The following is a 20,358-nucleotide window of genomic DNA, read 5'->3' as shown; positions in this document are numbered from 1 at the left end:
TATTCTAGGTATCCGTGATGAAGAAATTCATGTACCAAACAGCTATAATAAAGGCTTATGAAAGGAAATAAGGCCAAGTCTTCAAACGAGGGCTGGAAATGGTTAAAAGCATGAAGCTCAGCTTTATTCGACAACTTTACATAAATAAAATAACGAAGGAACTTCAAAAGGGAAAGATGTGGCTGGGCATGGTTGCCATAGTAGCAAAACATGCTTTTGCCTTTTTGTCAATTCTTTCTGTATTGGAAGGCAGTGGGGAGAGGCTCTACGGACTAGAGCTGGAGCCTAGGGGAAGAGCCAAGTGGGGGCTGAGTTGTTTGATCCTGAAAAGAAAAGAAGAAAGAATTTATCCAGAAAGCGTGCCTAGGGCTTATGAGGAGGCAAAGTGGTGAATGAAGCCTCCCCTGAGAAACAAGTCCAACTGGCAGAGGCTTCCCAGCATGGAGATATCTGGAAAAAAGGTAAGAAGATGCGGCAGGTGGGAGCTTAGCTAAAGGGATGAAATTTTGTGCAGAATAAAAAAGATGAAAGAAAAGGAAAGAATGCAATAATTGAACACACAGTGCTCACAGTGCTACCCTGAAGGTAGAGGTTTTAACTGAGGACTATAATGAGGTAACAAACATCAAGGCAAGTGTTTGAAACCAGGAACTGCAGATCTGTGAACTGCAAAGGTTTCCCATTCTTTCAAACGTAAAATGTTTCTGCTTTCAGTTGTAGGATTTGAGATGAAAGACGCAATGCTGAGTGTTTGCACAGTAGGCCAATCCTCAAATATTCCTGAACCAGCACTCAATGGGGGAGAAGAGAGAGAGGAGAGGCCCTGGGGGAGGAAAAGACTCTCAAGAATTGGAAATGCAACAGAGTATAGCAGGACGGGGGATCTGTGAGCCTTCTTTCAACCATAAAAATAAAAGTGTTTTAAAAGAATTACCCTTTCAGGCTGGGCACTGTGGCTCACGCCTGTAATCTAGCACTTTGGGAGGCCGAGGCAGGCAGAGTACCTGAGGTCAGGAGTTCGAGACCAGCCTGACCAACATGGAGAAAACCCATTTCTACTAAAAATACAAAAAAAAATTAGCCGGGCGTGGTGGCACATGCCTGTAATCTCAGCTACTCAGGAGGCTGAGGCAGGAGAACAGCTTGAATCCGGGAGGCGGAGGTTGCGGTGAGCCGAAATCGTGCCATTGCACTCCAACCTGGGCAACAAGAGTGAAACTCCATCTCAAAAAATAAATAAATAAAAATAAAATAATTACCTTTTTAGGGTGTTTCTTATTTTTTCCACGTCATGTAAATTTTCAATCATCTGTATTTCTAAAGACTAAAGAAGGAAAAGGAGATCTTGGTAGTAATGAGTTTATTTTATGCATTCTTTTTCTCGTAATAGTATTTCAGCTTCTATACTTTCTCTATGATGACTCATACACACAAAGGGAATTATCAAATTGAGAAAATCTGTCCTGATAAAGGACAATCTTAGACAAATTCAAACATGTAAGTACCCAAACTGTACAGCAACATCCCCTACAACTTTTTTTTTTTTTTTTTTTTTTTTTTTTTTTGAGAGAGAGAGAGAGAGTCTTGCTCTATGGCCCAGGTTAGAGTGAAGTGGTATGATCTCAGCTCACTGCAACTTCTGCCTCCCTGGTTCAAGCAATTCTCCTGCCTCAGCCTCCAGAGTAGCTGGGACTACAGGTGCCCACCACCGAAACCCAGTTAATTTTTGTATTTTCAGTACAGATGGGATTTCACCACATTGGCCAGGCTCGTCTTGAACTCCTGACCTCAAGTGATCCGCCCGCCTCAGCCTCCGAAAGTGCTGGGATTACAGGCGTGAGCCACCACACCTGGCCATCATCTCCTACAACTTTTATGTTGCAAAATTAAATGTTCTTTACCTTTGATTCCCTCTACTCATGCAGTAAATTTACTCCACAGACACTCATGGAGTGCCAACTACATGCCAGTCACCCCATTCCATTCTCTTACTTCTCTAATGTGGCTTAACCATACTCTTCCTGGTCTGATCCCATTTTACAAATATTCTTTCTAAGGCCCCAAACTCAATAAATCTATAAAATTGACTTAATAAAATAAATATAAATAAATCTTAAAAAGAGAAATATATCTTGTTCCTAATTAGGAAGATTCGACATTATAAATGTAGCAAATCTCCCTAATAATATGTAACTTCAATTTTGTGTCAATCAATGTCATGGATTGAATTGTGTGCCACTCCGCAAACTCATATGAAGTCGTAACCCCCAGTACCTTCAGAATGTGACCTTATCTGTAATGGGGTCATTACAGATGTAATTAGCTAGGCTACAATGAGGTCACACTGGAGTAAGGTGGGCCTCTAATCCAATGTGACTGGTACCATCATAAAGGGGGAATCTGGGGACACAGGCAGGCATACGGGGAAAATATCAGGTGAACATGAAGAAGGCCGAGAGGCCTGGCATAGATCCTTCCCCACAGTCCTTGGAAGGAACAAACCCCGCCAACACTCTGCTTTTGGACTTCCAGCCTCCAGAACTGCTGAGATGATAAATCCTGTTGTTCCAGCCACCCACTTGGTGGTAGTTTGTTTCAGCAGCTCTAGCACACTCATGTGATTAGTGCCCAATCAGTAAGCTTTAATGTTTGGAGATCTGAGATTCGAGTCACTTCACAATCTGGTCTCAACCCATTTTTCTGGATTTTTTAAAACTATGACCAAAAAGTGGCATCGACATTCTAGGAATCTATCCCTAGGAAGACATGCGGGAAAGTGCAAAGATTCATGTATATGGGAGAATATACTTGTCAACACTGCTGTAATAAGAAAGTAAGAGAGAGAGAAGGTGGGGGAGAAAATATAAGCAATGTACAAGTCCAATCCCTGGGGCCTAAAATTGGATACAAACAAATAAATATATTGTTAAAATAAACAGGTATAGCTGTTAAGGGGAAAAGGAGGTAGGTCCATCTACCTGGGCTTCAGAGAGTAAGGAAAACTAGCAGAAGAGGTAAACCTGGGCATATGCTGTGTGAATTAGACCAAGTTAGCCAGAAAGACGGGGACAGGGAGAACATTCCACGTAGAGAGAAAGTCAAGATAGTGGGGTGGTATCGGGAGAGAAAAGCCAGCATCTGGGAGCACTGTCTGGAGTTCTGCAAGGCCAGAGAGCAAGGACTGGGTTGGGAGGGTACCAGGGGATGAGAGAGAGGTCCAGGGGTCAGCTGAGCCCAGACCAAACTGGGCCTGCACATGCTAACTGAAGGCCATCAAAATGGGAGGGAGGCCCACAGAGGCTGAGTCACAGGGGCGTGTGGAGCAAATACCAGCTTTTTTTTTTTTACTAAGTGCTGAACTCTGTGTGTTTGATAATATAATATTATATTAGTACAGTGGCATATATCATTTACAGATGTTTTTTCTTTTTTTTAAAGCCTGAAATAGAAGTTAACAAATGTACTTCTATCTACGTAAATTGGGGGTACATGCTCAAAAACTTTTTTACTGAAGAGTTAATAAATAAAGTGTGGAGATCACCATATCAGCCTATAGATGCCGAAGTTCATCTTTTCTCTCAAGGCATCCGCTGAGGCTGCAACCTCAACCCAAGAAAGAAAAGGTTGGGAAATGATAACTAAAGGCTACAAGGTCTCCTTCTGAAGTCATAAAAATAATCTAAAATTGATGTGGGTGATGGTTGCACAGTTCTGTGAATATACTGAAAAGCATGATTTGCACACTTTAAATTGATAAATTGTGTGGTATATGAATTATTTCTCAATAAAACTGTTACCAAAAAAATCTTAAAAAAAAAAAGAATTAATGAATTATGCTTCCTTACGCACTGACATACTGCTTCTGATTCTTGGGTCAGTGCAGGTCAAGGAGAGAGCACTATGATAAATATCTGTGAGGAAACAGACAAGCTCAGGCAGCTGAACCTGCAGGTATAATGTAACTGCAGAATCAGAGACTCAAAAGCTGTGTTTGAGTCTTCGAGCCCTCTCTATCAGACATCACCCTAGCCTCAACCAGTCGGCCTGACCTCTCCAATTAGGGGTGGGATTTTGCTGGTCCAGCCAACCTAAAGCGAACCTGGAGCTCTAGAAGAAATACAGGAAAGGTACCTCCTACATCATGACTGTAGACACCTCTGTGTAGACACACAAGAGAAAACAATAATGCAAAAGCTCCCAAAACCTCCTACATTCAATGTACTCTGCATTTTTTACTCCATTTCACTTTTTAAAAATGCTACTCTCAGGCTGGGCGTGGTGGCTCACTCCTGTAATCACAGCACTTTGGGAGGCCAAGGCAGGCAGATCACCTGAAGTCAGGAGTTTGAGACCAGCCTGGCAGACATGGCAAAACCCTGTCTCTACTAAAAATACAAAAATTAGCTGGGCATGGTGCGGCATGCCTGTAATCCCAGCTACTCGGCAGGCTGAGGCAGGAGAATCTCTTGAACCCAGGAGGCAGAGGTTGCGGTCAGCGGAAATCACGCCACTGCACTCCAGCCTGGGCGACAGAGGGAGACCCTGTCTCAAAAACAACAACAAAAAAAATGCTACTCCCAACCCACTAGCTTGATTTCATTACCCTTGTAAGGGTCACATCCAGCAGTGTGAAAATCACTGTTCTAGAGTTAAGTTGGTAAGACAGACAGACATTTGTCTCGATATGCTCGTCTCTATGGTCCCGCATTTTCAGGATCCAGAATTAATCTACTCAACAAGAATTTTCCTTCAGTTTAATAAAAGATGTGACGATTAACATATGTTCTGTATTATGAAAAACAGATTTTTAAGAGCAGATGTGCGATTCCCAGCTCCATTACTTTATTAAAAAAGAGTACTTGGTTTTCCTTGAAGATTCCATGAATCATAGTCATCTAGTTTGGATTGACATCACTGCATTAATAATAAAAACAGCATTTTGCTGCCCAAGGTTTGTCTTCTTTCCAGATATAGACAAGAATGGTGATCCTGTTAAAGAAGCAGATATCAGTATTTAACTCAACTTGCCAAAAGTCCTCGTAGTCTTTTCTCAAAACACTCGCTCCTCTTGAAACGCAATGAATAAATTTATTTGTTGTTGGGTTTTGGAAGCACTGTTTGTTCATTGTTGAGACAGGGTCTCACTCTATCACTCAGGCTGGAGTGGTACAGTTAGCGGCCATCTCAGCTCACTGCAGCCTCAACCTCCTGGGCTCAGGTGATTTTCCCACATAAGCCTCCCAAGTAACTAGGACTACAGGCACACGCCACTATGCCCAGCTAATTTTTTATATTTTGTGTAGAGACAGGGTTTCACCATGTTTTGTTGCCCAGGTTGGTGTCAAACTCCTGGGCTCAAGTGATCCACCCGCCTCAGCCTCCCAAAGTGCAGGAGTTACAGACAGGCATGAGTCAGCACACCTGGCCCAATGAATAAATTTAACCTTCAAATTCGTCTCTAATGTCTCCATGACACTGATCTGTGCCAGAATCTTTAACTTGGAATCACACACATACACATCCTTAAGTCACTCTTCCTTTTCCTTTCATGATAATTCAAATTTCTGAGGCCACTTACCACCTTCAAAGAAACTTCGAAAGATCATGAAAAATATTAAGGATTTTTATCATTGATCTTTATATAAAGTGTTACCAATTGGATTTATATACAGGCTTTTCCTGGTTTAATCGTAAATACATGGTTTATTTCTTTAAATTCCTTCTAATTGCCTAAGGGTTCATGTAGTCGTCTTCCAACACTTACTCAGCACATCTGTCCATTTGTTCACCATTCCAGAAAGGTTAGAGGATGTGTGGCACATTCACTCATTAGCTAGTATAAAAATAAAGCAATCAGCATTCAAAGCTCACTTCATTCCAGCTATTCCCATCTGTCCTATGAACACTGACTTCTAAAAGTTATGGTTCCATTAACTACGTATATTTGTGAATCTCTGAGAATGCCTTTCTCTTCCCTAATGGTTAGAAATTTAGTCTTTGATCTATTTTAACAAACACTTCTGTAGGACACTAATAGACTCAGAGGTTTCAACACTGCAACACAACTAGGAAGGTGAGTCTAAACCCCCTATACCCCGCTGCATCACCCCTTACTCCCCTCCCCTCATCATGCCACCCAAATCTCACAGGCCCCATCTGTGCTTCAAAAACCAATGACTAGCAGAATAGGCTTTTCTCCCCACGATGTTCCCATTGAACCTGCAGTTGAGAATCATTCTCCTCATCTTCAGTTTTGAAAACAGACTGACAGCAATCCTCAAACCCTTTGACCAGAAGTACCTATTGTAGCACAATTACTCAATGTACTGAGGCTTCAAACTGTAATTCTTTAGGGAAACTTCATTCTATTTGAGCTTTCAGTTCTTTCCACAATTGCAATTCTCTAGGAACTCATTCACAGAGGAAAATAAAACCCACTTTAAGTTGACATATATTTATCTCAGCCACAAAGAGCCAAAGTCCTCCAAAGAGCATTTGTTTCACTGAACCGTTCTGGGAATGCATCCTGGAAGAGAAAGGTACTGCCAAGACCAACAGATAATAAAGCAAGATAGAAAGGTCAGTAGCTACCCTCATCTCCAGAATGCACAGAAACTCTAATCTCAGGCCATCAGTGCAAAATTAATTTCCATTTTTAGGCTAAATAAATTCCATTTGAAAGTATCGTGGAAAGGTACAGGTCACTGGATAAACAGATAAGGAAACCTTCACATACTTCTATGCTTTTCTTGAATACTTAATTGGAGGAACTAATTGTAACAATCCATTTTTACTGTTTTTCTTGAAAATATTAGCAGTGCTTCAGTTGCGATTTTCATTGCCAAAAAATTTGAGGACAATTCCACAGGTGCCTATGATCCTTCCTGCTTTATGGTTACATTACAGGAGTTCGTCTCAGAAGATGGCAATGGCTTTCTGCCTAAGTAAAGCTTGGGAACATAGAATGGTAAAAGTTCACCTTTCACAGACAATCAATCAACTGTTGTCAGTCAGAGGCTTGAGATATAAATAGGCTTCCTATAAGTTTAATAAAGAATGGGGGTCAGGTACAGTGGTTCACACCTGTAATCCCAGCACTTTGGGAGGCTGAGGTGGGTATATCATGAGGTCAGGAGATCAAGACCATCCTGGACAACATGGTGAAACTCTGTCTCTACTAAAAATACAAAAATTAGCTGGGCATGGCAGTGCGCGCCTGTAGTTCCAGCCACTCAGGAGGCTGAGGCAGGAGAATTCCTTGAACCTGGGAGGTGGAGGTTACAGTGAGCCGAGATTGTGCCACTGCACTCCAGCCTGGGTGACAGAGCGAGACTCCATCTCAAAAAAAAAAAAAAAAAAGAATAGGAAAATGTTGAATATTCTCTTCATGCGCCTACAAAAGCACACAGTGGTTATTGAGCAAGATGCTGAGCTAGAAGAAGTTGGTGCCTTTGTCAATAAATAGCTCAGCTCTTTAATCTCAGTCTGGTGGCCTGGTCATCACATCAGACTGTGGATGGTCAGATTTTGGCAAAATATTACCCACAAGCAGATTTCTTTTATGGGGACTATATCCTTAACCACTAGAGAAGAGATTATCCTAAGAGCTATTCAAATCCCCAATGTTGAGCAAGACTGAAAATCCCATTGCTGTGATGACCAATTCAGAGGGCACTGAGGGTTCTCAGGATGTCCCTCTTTAGGCCTGATGGAACCTCATGCTGTTGTACTTGGCAAGGGCTTATGCTTGTGTTGGCACTTTTGTTCTCACAGTTATTTGGGAAGGGAAAGGCCGCTGTGATATGTTGACCACCCTAATGAGAGGTAGAGAATAGAGATTCCCAGACAAAGACGCCATTGTGCTGGCCAATGAAGAGACACCACAGGCACGGCCTGACACCAACCAAATAGTTCAAGGTCCACTGACCTACCCTTAAGATCAAACTCATATATTAATATTGATTTTCCTCAACATTCTGTAGTTGTATTTCAGTCTTACGTTCTCAATGAAACATTAATAAACTTATTCTATGCCCTGTACTATACACACACACACACACACACACACACACACACACACACACACACACACACACATATACACACATACATATATTTCAGTCATATGTAACATGACTGAAAAGTCACCAAAAAGCTGTTTAGGAGTAGCAAAAATAGAATTTTGTACAAAGACTACCTGCCAGAACATAAACTCAAACCAAATGAATCTCTACATTTTTGGAACCATTCAGAGTCACAGAAATTGGAAGCGCTCTTCAATCTCTGAGCCATGTCTTGCACACATTTCAGCTCTCTTCAGTCCCGCCGACAATACCCATCCAGATAGGAATATCTGCACTGTCCATGATCACAGAGTTTTCTCTGACAGATGTAGCCTCTTCTATGATTCAGTTTGAGTTAAGTCTAGCCAGCTTGCCTTTCCTTAAGTCTATGAGTTTTAAGTTAGCATATTCCTCAAGACATCAAGACAAAGTGAGCAATATAGACAGAAATTGCTGAGTTGCTTATATTAATAGTTCTCTAGCCCTGAGGCCAGGCAAATTCCCTCACATCCTTCACAGACTGGAATCAGACGCTCAGCAGCACTTGTTCCATGGGCCTCTCTCATCCAAGCTGCTCCCTTGGTTAACTGAGAACATTCCATTTTATCTGGCAGAAAAGCTTTCCTTCACCAGGTGTATTTCCAATGTTTACAGAAAAGAGTTTAGCCGTTGCTTACAAATACTGTAAATTAACAGATCTTCGTTTCTCCTAAGAAATGGTACTTTTGGATCACATGTGAAGGTTTAAAAAAATACAGCTGCCCTGGCTTCCTGAAATCTGGAAAGATTTACAACATGAAAGAAGAATGGTTTCATTGGATAATAATCCATCTGCAATAAGAGCAAAGTCCATACTACTATTAAATGTGTTTATCCACTGATTCATCTGAATATTCCTTGATTTGCTTTAAGTACCATAATCAAATGTTTTTATTTAATTCAACAATGATTCAGGAAAAGCAATTTGGAATCTCACAGGTGGTCTGAATTCAGTGTGTTGGTTACATTTGATGCACTTCCCAGAGCAGAAAGAAAAAAAACATCCAATATGATTTTTTTTTTCTCTTTACCTTAGAGCATGAGACATGAAGCTTTTACGAGGGAAATCATTTCCCAAAAGTGAAACCATTGCTTGCTAGCTTATGTTTCCATTTAAACAAATCTCTAACTAAACACATATGAAAAATGATAGGACCCTTCCTTTGATAACAATCTAGCATCTAACATTGGCAGGCAAAGTTTAAGTCACTTCCTGAATTGCTAAACAGCTACACAAAAGAATCACCCAGTACATTTGTATGTTTCCCTTTCATTTACTTAGCAATTCGTTTCTTCAAATTAAACATCTTAGTTTTCCAGAAATTATTGTTTACCCCAGTTAAATGATTGATGTATAATAATGTAATTACATGTGATACAATAGAGGGAGGAAGGGGTAGGAGATGTGTGCAGTTTAAATGATTAAAATTCAATCCATAGTTAATTTCCATACTGCATTCTTATAACAAGTGTGCATCTGCGTGGAGCTATATTTAGATTTCTGAGTGTTACAGAGTCTTTCTTTGTCAATACAATCAACCAAAATGAAGAGAGAGTACCTGTTTGAAAATGCAGGTCAATTCAATCCACAATGGTAACCCACACAGATGAGTTCTCAACTATCGTGAAATCAGCTAGTTGGTTAACTAGTTGGTTATACACCCAATTAATTCCTTCATCCATTTGCTCCACGAATACATATTTGAGCCATGTGTGTGCTGGGGAATATGCTAAGCATGCATACAAAAGTGGGCAAGAATAGACGCTGATGCTAAGTGGCCAAACTTGTGTCTTTTGTAAAATGTGTCTTTGATGGTTTGTACCAGTCCATCTGTCCTTTTTTATTTTTTTTTTAATTTATTTATTTTTGAGACAGGGTCTGGCTCTGTTGCCCAGACTGGAAGGCAGTAACATGATCATGGCTCACTGCAGCCTCAACCTCCCAGGTTCAAGTAATCCTCCCGCCTCAGCCTCCCAAGTAGCTGAAACTACAGGTGCACACCACCATGCCTGGCTAATTTTTGTATTTTTTGTAGAGATGCGGTTTCCCCATGTTGCCCAGACTGGTCTTGAACTCCTGAGCTCAAGCGATCTGCCCACCTCAGCCTCCCAAATTGCTGGGATTACAGACATGAGCTACCACACCCAGGCTATTTTAAAATTAATGTCTAAGAGAAAGAATCACAGCTCTTGTGGTCTCCATGTTCCCACTAACACAAGAGTTTAGGGACAGAGAGAGACAAAGAAGCAAAACCATTTCTGAGTCCAATTACTCTCTATTTCCTTAGCAGATATCCCACATCAAAAACAAACAGCAGCAGCAAAAACCTATAAAATTAAAATTGCTTATACCATTATTAGTTTATACTAGCAAACTACTTTATATTAGCAAAGTGGATATTTAATATCAATTTCTTAAAAAGACTTTCAATCTTTAAGAAGTTAAAATAAAAACCAAGAAAAAGAAAACGAGTATTAGATACAACTTTGCAACCTAAGCTCCTAAATGAAATGGCACTATTCAGACATCAGAACTCCCCACCATTTAGAAATGCATTTTTAAAATATCTGTGAAAGATCCTATTTCTAATTTGTTTTCCAAATCCCATGCATATTTTAGATGTTGAGGGTGGGGAGGAAGAAAAACTCCAAATACTTAATGCAAATTCCACTCCCACCTTCATTTTTCCTCATATTAAAACCAAGGCACAATGGTGTCTTTACCAAAGGGAAAAAAAATGACCGATTGGAGAGAAAGCATGCCCTAAGTTTTTAAGTCTTTCTTTACAGAAACTCAGAAACAGGACAATAAGAAAGAGGATTGGCCAAGGAAACTAAGACAAATACCAATATTTTTAAAAATACATTAATTAGATCTTTGCTTAAAACATTGCTAATAGATTTAAATTATAAAGAAGCTTTTTGGTTTTCATTTTTCACTGTAAAACACAAGCAAATTTCACTTTTCATTGATGACTATAAAACCAGGATTTCTACATCTTCTCCTAGTAAATTAATTTCTACTCGAGACAGAAGCTGAATTAAAAATCCCTAGCAATACATGGCATCTTTGACTTTTCACAGTAAAATGTTGGGAAGAGGGGTTCATGTCGTTCATACCTACAAATGCAACACCAAGGGAAAGAGATCTCCACACTATGAAAGAGAAGTAAAATCGAACATGAAGGAAAAGAATCTGTGAACAATCACAATCAAAGACTTAAGACCAAACTTCTTATTCTGCCACATATTCATATCCAGTATCATTTTAAAAGTTTTTAAGAACATCATTAATTTCTGTTATATTTAGTCACCATAGAAATAGGTCTGCTATATTATCAATAACAGACCATGGGCCAGGTACAGTGGCTTATACCTATAATCCCAGCACTTTGGAGAGGCAGAGGCGGGTGGATCACCTGAGGTCAGGAGTTCGAGTTCGGGTTGGCCAACATGGCAAAACCACATCTCTACTAAAAATACAAAAATTAGCTGGGCGTGGTGGTGTGTGCCTGTAGTCCTGGCTACTTGGGAGGCTGAGGCAGGAGAATCGCTTAAACCAAGAGGTGGAGGTTGCAGTAAGCCAAGATTGTGCCACTGCCCTCCAGCCAGGGTGCCAGAGTAAGACGCTATCTCAAAAAAATAAATAAATAATAGACCATGGTATTTTTTCTGTATTTTATAGAACATAAAATTCTAGGAGATTATTATATCTCAGGCCAAAGAAACCCAGTGGCACCATTTAGGGACATTTACCAATACTGGTTCACATAACAAATTGCTCTGCTAAGTACAGGCAGTTTTCACACTTCTGACAGGTTTTATTCTTGAGGAAAGCATTGAAGTCAAAAATATTTCTGTAGGATGTGATTTTCCCATGGAAACATTGTTTTAGTTAGATACCAGTTTCCTGATTAAAGACCTTAAAAAATAAAATTACTATGAAGACCCTACTTAATCACCTAAAAAAGATATAACTAAGCATTAAACAATATTTTCTTTAAATTTGTTAATTACAGAGGGGAAACTAATAAAATTAATGCTCAAGTTTATTTAATAATTTTTAAAATGTTTTCTTGTTACTTCCTTTCCTCCAGCAGGTGTAAACTACAAAGTATAGGAACACTACCTTAATCATGAAGCATCAAGCAAAGTGCCTAGTGTACAGGAGATGCTCAGTAAGGAACCTGAACAAATCACCAAGTTAATTAATAAAGTTTTCTGGAGAAACTCATGCAAGGATGTTGCCCTCCTCCGTTTTGTTTTTTTTGTTGTTGTTTTTTTTTTTTTTTTTGAGATGGAGTTTCGCCCTGTTGCCCAGGCTGGAGTACAATGGCACGATCTCGGCTCACTGCAACTTCCACCTCCTGGGTTCAAATGATTCTCCTGCCTCAGCCTCTGGAGTAGCTGGGATTATAGGCATGCACTACCATGCCCAGCTCATTTTTTTGTATCTTTAGTAGAGACGGGGTTTCACCATGTTAGCCACGCTGTTCTCTAACTCCTGACCTCGTGATCTGACCACTTCAGCCTCCCAAAGTGCTGGGATTACAGGCGTGAGACACTGCACCCAGCCCCCTTTTTTAAAAAAATTTTTTAATTCTTTTTTTTTTTTTTTTTTTTTTTTAATGAGACAGCACCTTGCTCTGTCATCCAGGCTGCAGTGCAATGGCATAATCACAACTCACTGTAGCCTTGACCTCCCGGGCTCACGCAATCCTCCAACTTCAGCTTCCTGAGCTGAGACGACAGGCACACACCACCACACCCAACTAATTCCTTTATTTTTTTTGTAGAGATGGGGGTTTCACCATGTTGCCCAGGGTGGTCTCAAACTCCTGGGCTCAAGCGATCCATGCACCTTGGCCTTCCAAAGTGAGATTACAGGCATGAGCCACGGCACTGGTCCCCTCTTTGAACCCCTTTCCACCACGTAAATTTTGCTTGTTGTAGGTATTAGAAATCGCTTGGTGTTTTTCCTACAGTGGACACTGCAATTATGTCCCCATCTGACTTGAGAACAAAAATCTGCATGTACTGAATCAGAGCATGACTTGGTGGAATTCAAGTTTGTCCTGGAGAGAATAAGAAACCACAACATCTGCATGCTGAAGGGTACATCTTCCACGTATTCTATTCCTAGCCTCCCAACGGCGCTCCCAATGTTTCTCTTTAGTCAAAGGAGTCTGGCTTTTCCCTGACAGATGCTCCCCCCACCCTTAAACCAAAGCAGTATTACTTCAAGCATGATCTGTGAATTTATCACTACTGGTCCATGGCATTGTACATTACAGGATTGAGAATCCACATTTATAGCAGTCTGGCCATCAACACCACATCCAAGCCATGTGATGGCAGGACTCATCTTGCTGAGCGAGATGTAAATCTGTTTAGGTGTTGGCCAGCTGGCCTGGGCGAGGTGCATGTGATGCAAGCAGCATGCTGATCCTGTGCAATCAGCCCTGTATTACAGTGGATTGGAAATTAAAAAAAAAACAAAAGCAAAACAAATAAACAAAAATAGTCCTTCACTGCAGAAATCTGAGAAGCTCTGTAATAAAAAGGCACAAGCCAGCCAGTCGCAGTGGCTCATGCTGGTAATCCCAGCACTTTGGGAGGCTGAGGTGGGCAGATCGCTTGAGGCCAGGAGTTCAAGACCAGCCTGGCCAACATAGTGAAACCCTGTCTCTACTAAAAATACAAAAATAGCTGGGTGTGGTGGCGGGTGCCTGTAATCTCAGTTGCTCAGGAGGCTGAGGCAGAAGAATCGCTTGAACCCGGGAAATGGAGGTTGCAGTGAGCAGAGATTATGTCCAGCCTGGGCAACACAGCAAGACTGTCAAAAACAAAAAAAAGAAAAGAAAAGAAAAATTAAAAGGCACAAGCACTGTAATCACACAGGACCAGGTACGAGTCTGTGCTCCACTACTCGCCTGACGATGTGGCCCAAACAAGTTCCTTTACTTCTCTGAACATGCATTCTCTCATCTGTGCAGATATGGATGAAGGAGGGTACAACTCTGTTCAATGAGCAGCTTCCTCATGCCATGAAATGTTCAGTTTTAATATCTGTTCAATACAAGGGTCAATCACATACTTGAAAATACTTTGGATGTGGTTTATTCCACAGCCGTATGAAAAAAAAAGAAAGGTAGCTGTTTGGGGAAAACAGCTACCCTGCAATAAAACAATGAATGCCCCCAGCACTTTCTCATATTCCATCTAGAAGATATTTTGGTAACAAATTCAGTGTATCATGGACTGGATATGGATATGATCATCCAGTGGTCACTGCAGGGTCCAGACTTAAACCACATATGACAATTTACTTTGGGCCATTGTGAAAGCAAAAAATTCTCAACTGCATCCAACAACAGCTAAAGACCTAAGGACAGTTTTCGGGAACTGCTTTAATGACTTACAGTCATAAGCAAAAAAAAAAAAAAAAAAGAAGAAGATGCCCAGGAGAAGAAGAGGGAAGAAACTGAATTTACATGGAACAGAGAGGTAAACACAGATAACTTCAACTGGCCAGCATAGGACCCTCCTGGCCACTCTGGCCACTCTGTAAATGAAAAACAAAAACCTTTCCTCATTGTCGTGAAGTCCACCTACAACACACCAATCTCAGTATCTAGCAAAAGCAGAGAGCAAATAAAAGTTCCCTTTTGATCCTTCCTATGCTATGTATGCCTGTAAAATTGTGCTTTAATTCTTTCCTCTTTAAGTTAATTCCATTACAGTTTCCTTTCTATCTGTTACAAATGCCATCTGGGTAGAAGCCTAATGATATGTCAGTGTCACCACTTACAATGGTTCCGAAATTTTTTTCACCCTCAATCAGCAACAGTCCCCAAGGACTACTGGCTAAAAACAGGAAAGCTCAGTAATGCCAAGGCTGATTTATAACATCAGCATCAAGCTCCAGCTCAGGCTCCTTGCACACTTCTGGCTCCTGTTTCACTAGTTGAGTGAGAGGTCACTTGGGTCACATAGGACCTTACAAGGTTTCTGGGGAGAATAATAGTTTTTCTGTATTCCTTCCTTACAAAAGGCAGCTGATCAGCACTACTGTCTAGACATGCAAAGATATTTTTCATGGACACAAATAGGTTGGTGTTTTGTTTTGTTTTGTTTAAGTGAGAAAGGGATTTACTTTTATTTTAAAGCATGCACACAGCTACAGTAGGCCTTCTGGAAAGCCTTCTTAAAAGAAGATTTGTGTGTCAAGCTCACATTCAGAAATAACAAAGAGTATAATGAAAGGGATCCGAGGTCCATGACAGTATTTGACGTATTACCTAGGAGACATTGGAGATGGCTTTCATTTTCAGATTCAAGGATTCACCTTTCACATAGGAAATACAAAAGACCAGACAAAAACCATGTGTTTTTACCGTAATTTTCTGCTTTATATCTCCTTCGTCAATTTTTTTTTCCAACCAGCTCCACACTTCCAATATATACCCAGACGTTGACAAAATCGTAGTTTCCCATCCTCCACAAGGACTGAAACACATGTGAAGGTTCCTTGGGAAGGACCAAAGAGTACGCACAGAAATTTGGAAATTTCTGCATTCCATTTCCAGTCCTGACAGCATCTCTCACACAGATTGCCCTGGTGCCATTATTTTAATTACTTTACATGCTGCCTCTACAATCCCGACGATAAAATGGAAAAGCTGTTTTGTTGGAACTTGTGCTGCAAATAGCACAATGACAATATTAGGAAAAAATCTCTCACAGCATTAACTGGCTCACAAAGATTATTCTTAATACAAGCTGTCCCCAACATATGGACATTATTTTTTAAAGCCCCAGACCCATGAGCAGGCCCTAAGTAAGTCTGCAACCCTAGTCCTCCAGTGGGGGCAACTGCTCACTTCTCTAGGTCAGAAAAGCTTAAGGAGAGGTAAACTGGAGGTACACTCATGTTCAGACAAATGTCATGCCATCTCTACACAGATGGAGAAGTGCAAAAAGTGAACACTTGTGGAGTCCAGGTACCTAGATCTAGGTAAGGAGACAGTTCAAACCACCACCACTATCATCTCCAAAGAGGGAAGAAGAATTCCCGGCCTCCTAATTTACAACCCAAAATGTATTCTTTTAAAAGAAAAACAAGGTTTAAAGAGATTTTCTTATGGCTCTATGAGCTTTATTAGAACTAAACTTTACAAAAGCAATAAACTGAAAAGTGCCTATATCATTGAAAGTGGAACAAATACAGTACACTGGTTATTTCTTGAGAAGTTGAGTGAAGTCTTCAAAATAAGAAGGAGTGGATAATTTGAGTCATGTAGTGGCAATTGTTTTATTATTTCTATTATAGGAATCATCATGTCAATCAGTTGCTACAATATAGAACTTCAGAAATAAGATTTTATTCTGTATATAAACTTCTACTTAATACATTTTTATATAAGACCCTGCTCTTGCATGATATTCCCAGACAGTGTCTCTGTAGCTTAGATTAATCCTGCTCAATCATTAACCATTCAACCCGGGCAAAGTTACTGAACTTCACTCCCTACCCCTCAATGTTCTTGCTCATCAGATAGTCAGAAATAATATCTTACTAGGAAAATGAATGGGAGAAAAAAATAAAATAGAACTTTATTCGCTTTATTCTGCACTCAAACGAGCAAAGAAATGGTAGCTTCAGTGTTTCTAAGTGACTGGTTTAGGACAAGAAGGGTGTATTAGTTTCCTGTTGCTGCTCTAACAAGTTACCACATTAAGTTTAGTGGCTTAAAACTACACAAATTGACTCTTACAGTTCTGGGGGTAGGAAATTTAATATCCAGGTGTTGGCAGGGCTGCCTTCCTTCTAGAGGCTTCGGCATGGGGAGCAGGAGGTTTTCCATGCCCTTTCCAGCTTCTAGAGGCCACCTGATTTCCTTTGCTCATGGTCCCTTCTTCCATTGTCGAAATGCATCGCTCCAATACCTGGTTCCATCATCATCTCTCCATTTTCTGCTTCTGATGTCCAGTCTCCCTCTTATAAGGACTTCTGGGATAACACAGGGTCCACTGGGATAACCAAAGATAATCTCCCCATCTCAAGATCCTTGATTTAACCATATCTGCAAAGTCTCTGTTTCCATATAAGATAATCTAGCCAGAGGCTCTTAGGATTAGGATGTGAACAACCATAGGAAGACTTTATTCAGACTACCGGAAAAAGGGAGACCCAACTGCAGAAAAGTCTGGCAAATATTTACTCCTATGCAATAAATTAAACAGTTCCTTTAGGTTTGGTCTTTTTAGACAACAAGCTCAGTCACTCAGATTTCTGTTCATCAGGACAGTATCCAGGGCCGGGTATGGTGGCTCACACCTGTAATTCCAGCACTTTGGGAGGCCAAGACCGACGGATCATCTGAGGTCAGAAGTCCAAGAGCAGCCTGGCCAACATAGCAAAACCCTGGCTCTACTAAAAATACAAAAATTAGCCAGGCATGGGGGCGGGTGCCTGTAATCCCAGTTACTCGGGAGGCCAAGGCAGGAGAATCTCTTGAACTTGGGAGGTAGAGGTTACAGTGAGCCGAGATCACACCACTGCACTCCAGCCTGGGCGACAAAGCGAGACTCTGTCTCAAAAAGAAAACCCAAAAACCGACAGTAACCAGGTGTATGGGGAGAGGGGAAAGGGGAGAGGGGAGAGTGTCTCCATTATTATGGTGATGTGAGAGAAGGGGAATGCAAATCACATGTTGTCCTCTACATCCTAGCTGCCCTCTGCTGCAAAGCAGCTAGTCTGGGTTGCTGCCTGGCCTGGTGACCATGGGAGTGAAACTGGCTAGCTCTTCAACCCTGGATATTCCAATGACATCCGCAGCTGATGTCTATAGCTGGTGGCCAGGGCCTTAGAGCGCCACTGGCTGGCCTCCAGTGGTGCCACAGCCAGCTCTGGGTCTCATTTTCCACCCAGTTCCTGGCCTAAGCCCACTGCCTCTTAACTCAGCTGCCTTCTGAGCCCTCCCTTGAAAGAATTCCAGAAAATCTGGCTACTTCCACCATCACACAGGAGCTGAGAGAGGCTTGGTGAGTGCCCTGGGGCCTCCTCCACCTGACCTCACCATTTTGCCCTCTCATGTCACTTGGAAGTGTACCCCTTCCAAGCTGGCATGAAGTTACTCACATAGCAGTGTCTGCCCAGAACCCTAAACAGAAAGTGGGACAAAACTCTCCTCTGCCCTTGGTGTTCCCACCAGCCAGGATGAGCCCCTCTGCCCTCAGTCCTCCCTGTACTTGTGCAATTTGGGCCACCAATTCATTTCCTCCTATAGGGACATGCCACTCCACCCTTCCCGAAATGGGGTCTATTTCCCTGACTTCCCTTGAATCTGGACTGACTCTAGGGCTTCCTTTGACCAACAGGATATGGTGGAAGTAACATGCTGCCACTTTCAAGCTTGGTCTTAAGAAGAGTGACAGCTTCTGCTTTCTTTTCCTTGAAGGCCAGCTACCTGAGGAAGTCCAACTACCCTGAGACCACCATGCTATGAGGGTGCCCAAACCTGCCAGGTAGAGAGACCACATGGAGAAGCACTGAGATACCAGACATGTGAGAAAAGATGTCTTGGACCTTCCTTGCTTCCTTGGACCCAGCCCCAGCACCAACTGAACATAGGGACAGCCAACAACCCATGGAACAGATTTGAACTAGTCAACTCCTGGAAACTTAAGAAACAATAAATTGTTGTTATTTTAAGCCACTAAGTTTGGAGTGGTTTCTTACACCGCAATAGGTAATTAAAACAATCAGAAAAATAAAAAACAAACTATATATACATTCAGTTTTCCCCCAAAAAAATGGAATCACAGTGATAGAGCAGTAAGACTACGCAAAACGACCAGAGTAGGCAGCCACTTCAAAAGAATGCCCGCTTATTTGCAAGGGTTTTGTTGTGCTTTGTTTTTTCACTAAATGCCCTCCCTCATTTAATTCATCTCTAGCCAAAGAACCACTTGCACTACTTTTTTCCTTCTCTAATTAGCATGCAGGGATTTCCCTCATGTTAAGAGAATGTGATATGCAAAGTCACTGGACCACTGTCTTGCATAACAAACCAAAGTCTTTTGACATCAGTGAGAAAATTCCTCAAGAATGCAAAGAACATAATGCCAATTGTTAAGTGTGAAATTCCAGGGTATTAACCCTTTCAGAGATGCCGTCTTGTTCAGTTTTATTTTAGGTTGATCAAAAGGACCGTGAAACTAGATTGGAACATTATGCACCAGACTCCACTGCCTACTTGAAAAAGAATTATACTTGGAACTTGATCTTTTTAAGATCTCCCGTATGTCCCATATTTTAACAATCAGGTTTTAAAACAGAAAGGATCATTGCCATTGAAAAATGGTGTCCAGCCAAGTAAGCCTCATCAGTCAAAGTAAAAATCTCAACCTGTAGTTGTCATTCAGGCCTTAATGTTTACCTTAGGAAATGTTTTTATATGGAAAATTGATGGCAAAGCTGTGCCCAAATGGCGCTATTCCCAACAAGGACAGAAGACCCATGGATTTACTTGCTAGGCCAATTTATTGAGAAAGTTGTCAGGGATGAGAAAAATGAGAGAATAATTCAGACGGGAAGGTATAGCCTATTCGTTTTTCTAGCTTCTATCTTTACCCTTACTTCTCATTACTAACTCTCCTGTTAGGGATGCAGATGAGGGGCCACCTGTCCACAGAATCTGACATACATACATAGAGAGTTACACAAACGACAGGCTTCCAGGTCTCTAAAGTTCCCTGTTAGGAATCAGGAGCAGCAACACGCTCATATTTTAAAGTCATCCAGAAAAGAAGTTTAGACTGTACACAAAGCCAACAACACACCCTGTTATTTTTAACTGCCACAATTAATCCACTCAGACAGTGTTCACACAACATGCATCAGCCAGGAATATAACCTCCCTATTTTAAACTCAAATTTATCTGTACTATAGAGCTGAGTGGGGAGAAACAGCTATTTTGAAATCAAACGATCTTGGATTTAAATTCCAGTGCTAATCTTACTAAGTATACTGCCTTGGACAAATTACTTAACATCTTAGCCTAAATTTCTTCACCTGCAATGTGCAAGTAATAGTCGTAGTTACCTTACAGAGTGGAGAGAAGATTAACTATGATTTCAAAGAAAAAAGAAAACTTCAATTAGGAACCAGGCACAGATTTATTATTCAACTGGTGTTAGTGATTATTATTAAAATTACAAAAGTTTTTGTTTTCTTCTCCTATAGTTTTT

At 41.0% G+C, this 20,358-nt stretch overlaps 1 protein-coding gene and 1 long non-coding RNA gene across 23 annotated transcripts in view; one reads left to right on the top strand and one right to left on the bottom strand.

Annotated features, from left to right (window-relative positions):
* The window catches only part of LIMCH1 (LIM and calponin homology domains 1), a 343,072-nt gene that overhangs the window by 249,462 nt on the left and 73,252 nt on the right, over positions 1 to 20,358 (bottom strand). The window lies entirely within an intron of this gene.
* LOC141410292 (uncharacterized) lies at positions 252 to 18,599 on the top strand. Its single transcript, XR_012434801.1, has 2 exons — positions 252 to 461; positions 18,566 to 18,599. It is a non-coding gene; the product is annotated as an uncharacterized lncRNA (long non-coding RNA).

This window comes from Macaca fascicularis, chromosome 5 (genome assembly GCF_037993035.2).
Source record: "Macaca fascicularis isolate 582-1 chromosome 5, T2T-MFA8v1.1".
NCBI lineage: Eukaryota > Metazoa > Chordata > Mammalia > Primates > Cercopithecidae > Macaca > Macaca fascicularis.
Note: the sequence above shows the minus strand (reverse complement) of the source record. Positions and strands in the feature narration are given on the sequence as shown.